This window comes from Cavia porcellus, unplaced genomic scaffold (assembly GCF_034190915.1).
Source record: "Cavia porcellus strain 051 isolate PalLab524CR breed Dunkin Hartley unplaced genomic scaffold, mCavPor4.1 scaffold_32, whole genome shotgun sequence".
In the NCBI taxonomy this organism is placed as follows: Eukaryota; Metazoa; Chordata; class Mammalia; order Rodentia; family Caviidae; genus Cavia; species Cavia porcellus.
This window is the reverse complement of record NW_026947515.1, coordinates 28287414-28292645: the sequence shown is the minus strand read 5'-3', so window position 1 is coordinate 28292645 and position 5232 is coordinate 28287414.

Sequence of the window (5232 nt, the reverse complement as noted above, 5' to 3'; positions counted from 1 at the left end):
CCATTTTAAGCTATGTATAATTTTTAAAGATTAATTTTACTGGTACACTTTTGTTGTGCATAATGTTCACATCCCTCATAGGGCTTTTTTTTTTTTTTTTAATTGGTACTGGGTATTGAACTCACCAATGCCTGCTTGCAAGGCAGTTGCTTATGCCGCTGAGCTAAATCCCCAGCCCCTTCTCATAGGGAATTTGATCTTGATTCATTTTTTCCAATTTTCCTCCCCTCCCTTCAACTCTGTTTCCTTGCCTTATTTATAACAGCTTTGTTTCCAATTTTTTTTTTCTATTTTCTCTCTCTTTTTAAAAAGTTCCTCGATGTGGAGCTGGGTGTGGTAGTGCACACCTGCAATCCCAGCACTGGGAAAAGGCTGAGGCAGGAGGATCTTTACGAGTTTGAAACCAGCATAGGTTACAAAGTGAGCTCAAGGCCAGCCTGAACTATATAGCGAGACCTTGTTTCAATAAGACAAAAATAAGTAAGTTAATTAATTAAAAATACTGATAGCCTCAGGCTGTTAGCAGATGGGGACGGGGTTCTTTTCCAGCTGACCCCTGAATAGGACCTTATTCCCCTCACATGTGTCTTCTTTATGCTTTTAAGATATTCTTTATCCTATGAAGATTGTAGGATATTTTTTATGTTTGTTTGTTTGAAGCAAGCGTTTATTTGCACGGTTACGGCTGCGCAGTGCCCCGCGGAGGGACTATGGCGGCGGGGCTCCCCGGGTGGCCGTGGTCCTTGGTGTGGGGCGCAGGCCATGGGGGCAAGCCTCAGGTCTGCTGCTGACGAGGGGACGCCCAGGACTCAGCCCTCAAAACCCCGAGGGCTGAAGGACGGGGCCAGGAGCGCTGTCCCCGGTTCCTCTGGAAGCCTTGGCCCGTGGGGCTGCTCCTCTGCAGATCCAGGAGCCGCGCATCTGTCATCGCGCCCGCCGGTCCGGCTGCCCCACGCCTCTCGCCAGGTGACACGTGTGGCACCCGAGGGCCTGGCCTGGATGTTTAGGACTCTGGCCGTGCTGTTAGACGTGAGTTCCTCAGTTCCGTCCTGCCGATTATCAGAGAAGGCTAAGTTTGCTGAAAGATCGCGACCCTGCTGACCCTCAGGGGCACCCCGAGCTCCTGCTGGGTCGCTGCGGCAGCTGGCAGGGACCCTGCGGCTCCGCCAAGCTGTGCAGCCTGAGCAGCGGAGTGGCGTGGCTGGCGGGAACGCGATGTGTGTGGCTCAGCCCCTTCCCCCTCCCCAGGGAGGCAGCTGGGGGTCCCCTGCGCTGTGTGGGGGGTCACGGTCTACTCGCCATTCTCAGGGTGTTATTTTGGAGTTACTGCTCTTCATGAGATTTTGAGGTGGCAAAGCTGAGGTGAAATGCCTTGGTTTCACCCTTACTGATGAGGACCCTTAATACTGGCCCTACTTACTCTCCTCACTGAGAGTTCCTGGGCATCTGGGGTGACAGCTGTCCTGCTGACCATGATGGCCCCAAAGGCACCATCCTCTGAGACCCTATGCAGGGGCCTTTGGTGAAAGGGTCTTTGCAGATGTAGCCGAGGGTCTGGGCTTTGGCTCAGTAATACGGGGCTTCTTGCCTGGCATGTTCCAGGCCCAGGGTTCCATTTCTAGCACTGAAAAAAATAAGTAGCTGGTTACGGTGGCACATGCCTATAGTCCCAGCACTCTGGGAGGCTGAGGCAGGAGGCTCTCCATTGTGAGGCCAGCTTGGGCAATTTAGCAATTTAGGAGACTCTGTCTCAAAAGAAGGCTGGGCATGTAGGTCAGTGCAAAGGTCTTGGGTTCAATGCCCAATACCTCAAACAAACAAGAAACAGACAAAACCAAAACAACATGAAAAATAGATGCTGTTAAGAGTTTTCTGGCAAAATAGAGGAGCAGAAGGAAGAAGACAGTGAGCGTGGCCATTTATTTGAGGATGCAGAGAAGAGAAGAGCCCAGAACCCACAGGGCTTTGGTGTTCTCCTCTGACTGGATACAGGGGGGCAGAGGGTTACGCGACCTCTCATCGAAGTGGAGAAGTGGATCATGGGGAGCATTGATGAGGTATGAAGGACTGAATGGAATTTTCTTTGCCTGTAAATGGGAAAGAAAGTAACAACTTGGGCCCAAGCAGGCCATCAGGGTAAGAGGCCTGCTTTGGCCTTCTGCTGTGTTACACTGTTGCTAAACTGTACCATAATTGATACAACTGCAAGATTAGTATTGATTGAGGTAGGACTGGGAGGTGAGGTCCCTAAATCCGGTGCCAGGCATCGATGTAAGAAGGGTGGGGGGCACAGACACTCTCCTGGAGAGGGTAGCTGGTGGCCCTCAGGAGCTGGAGGACAGCAAGCCTGGGGGTCTCCCACAGAGACCCCAAAGCAGCTGGCCTGGCGGTGTTGTGCATCCTGGCTGGCACTAGGTGACAGAGGGTCCTGCAAGACTTTGGGAGGTAGGGCAGCCCTGGGGCATGGTGAGCCCTGGGGCATTCCTTGCCTGGGCTCCATGAAGCTTGGGAGGGGGTGGCCTCACACTTGGCTGTCCTTGTCTTAAATGTTGGGCTGGTCTGAGTGAACCCTGAGTGCAATGTCCTCACCCCCAGTGCCAGTGGCCTGTGAACAAGGCCTGCCTGTCTGTCCCCGCTGAGGCCTGTTACAAAGGTGGGGGGTGAACTGCTGGAACCCAAATTATGGATAAATTTGAACCCCCTCCCCTAAAAAAGCCAGTGGGTGAAGACAGGGGGGTGTTGTGGAGGTGGGCTCATACCTGCTTCCTTGCCAGGCCCTGTGCCCACCTCTGCTAATGCTCCTGGCTCCAGGGGACAGGGCTGGGTGGGGACAGAGGTGGCTTCAGCGTTTCCAGAAAGCCATTTGCCAGCATGATGCTGACTCCTTAACACGGGCCCTTCTGTTAGGTCACTCCATGCCCAGGGACTATCAAAAGGAATTAGAAGACAATCTGCCATACGCAGGCAGGTGTTCACTTAGGTGCCAGTTTGTGGCGGTGGCTTGCGAGTGAGTTGGACAAGTCCTGTCCAGCGGGAGGTGGGTCAGAGGACGGCACAACTGCTCTGAGGATGTTCCCAACAGCCTGTGAAACTCAAGTTTTAGGTCTTTTATTTATTTATTTATTTTTTGTCTTTTTCATTTTTATCGGTACCGGGGATCGAACTCACGACCACCTGCTTGCAAGGCAGGTGCTTATGCCACTGAGCTAAATCCCCAGCCCCAAGTTTTAGGTCTTTTAAAAGACGAGGTAGAAACCTTCATTTGTCAAATGATGTTTTAGGAAAATACGTACAGTGGGCTCCCAATATTATTAAACAGTATATGGATGTCCATAGAAAGACATTATAAAAATACTAAATGGTTTCTATTGCTGTGAGAGTAAAATTAAAAAATGTTTTTTGAAGCAAGGTCTCACTCTGTAATTCAGGCTGACCTTGAACTCACTGTGTAGCTCAAGCTGGCCTCAAACTTACAGTGATCCTCCTGCCTCAGCCTTCCCAGTGCAGCTACCAAAACTAGTTATTTTTGGAATATTTAGAAAACTTCTTTCTAAAACGCCTTGTTTGAGGGTCCAGAGTTTGGAAACGACTCTACTCTTTGTGTGATTCCTGTCATTTCCTCCCAGTGCGTATCAGTTAGGGAGCTCAGTCAGGCTCAGTCTGGCAGATTAGTATACACATAGCGTCTTTCTATCATTTTCACCCCCTCGTTCCTTGCCCTGCCCTTCCCAGTTTTACTTTTCTTTTTTTCAGACAAGTTCTCATTTACATGGTCCAGGCTGGCCTCAAATTCATAGCCGTTCTCCTGCCTCAGCCTCCCAAATGCTGGAATTCTAGCATGTGTCACCACGCCTTGCTGTTCTCACACTTTTGAGTGTCAGTGCCTATATTTTAATTGTATCCCCCCCCCCCGACCTGCTCTTATGCTTTTGCTGTTATTGTTGTTTTTGAGACCGAGGGTCACTATTCAGTTCAAGCTGGTCTTGAACAATCACTTTGTATCCCAGGATGGCCTCGAACTCAACAGTGATCCTTCTGCCTCAGCCCCTGAGTGCTGGGACTACAGGAATGTGTCGCCAGGCCCTGGCTGTTCTTGGGTTCTTATGCGGCCTTCCTGCTTCTTTCTTTCCTCTTGTATAATAATAGCAAGCTGCTGATCAGGGTTTAAAGTCATGGACGGTTGTTTTGCAGTGCTGGGAGCTGAACCCAGGGCTAGGTGAGTGCCTTCCTCTTGCCACACCCCAGTCTTTTTTGTGGATCAGTACAGGAAGGTAGCATCAGGGTAACACAGCCCACAGATCCTTTTATAGATACTTATATACATGTTTAAAGGGAGACTTACTGGGAAAACACAACATGGCAATGGTGACTTCGCCATCGGCCACTTTGTACAGAAAAACGGAAAAGCCAGGCTAGTGAGGCTTGTACTACCAGACTTGGGGTGCTGAGGAAGGAGGGTTTCAAGTGCAAGAGCAGTCTGGGCAACTTCTGTGACTTAGTGAGACCCTGTCTCAGAATAGAAATGAAAGACGGGACGCAGCTCAGTGCAGAGGCCCTGGTTCCCATCCCCAGCAATCTCGCTCCCAAAAGCAGACTTCAGGCCCGTATGTCACGTGACTGGTAACTGGGTACCACACTTGGCTACAGTCCTTTGGTATAACACCTCGACCGGGAAGGTCTTGATGGCACGGATCAAAGACCCCGTTGGAGCCTGGGTGCTGCTCGGTGGCTTACTGAGCACACACAGGCTTTGGATTCAACCCTCCTCCCAAGACCCCCAGCACCACAAAGGTGGTCACCTACACAGTCACCCGAAGAGCTGGGATCCAAGTGTATGGAGCATCTCACTCACTGAGGAAAGCCACTGCTGGGGTGCCAGTGTTTACATGTAAGACCAAGGCAGTGATGGACTTTCTCAGAGTCAAATTCGGAGAAAAGAAGAAAAGGATGAAACAAATTTGAACTTTCCTAAAGTCTATATAGTATATATCTTTAGTGCTGGAAATGGTAAGATAGAATACATAGGACGAAGTTAACGCTGAAGATTTGTTTCAAGTAGTGTGGAAAACCTAAAAATGCTAAAAAACAAAAAAAGCAACTTTCCCCCCACTGTTGTGGCTTGAACCCGGGACCTCATGCATGCCAGACTGGTGCTCTCAGACTGTGCTCTTCCCAGTTCTTAAAAAGAAAATTTTGCCTGAGTCAGATTCCGCTTTGAAAGTTAACAAATAA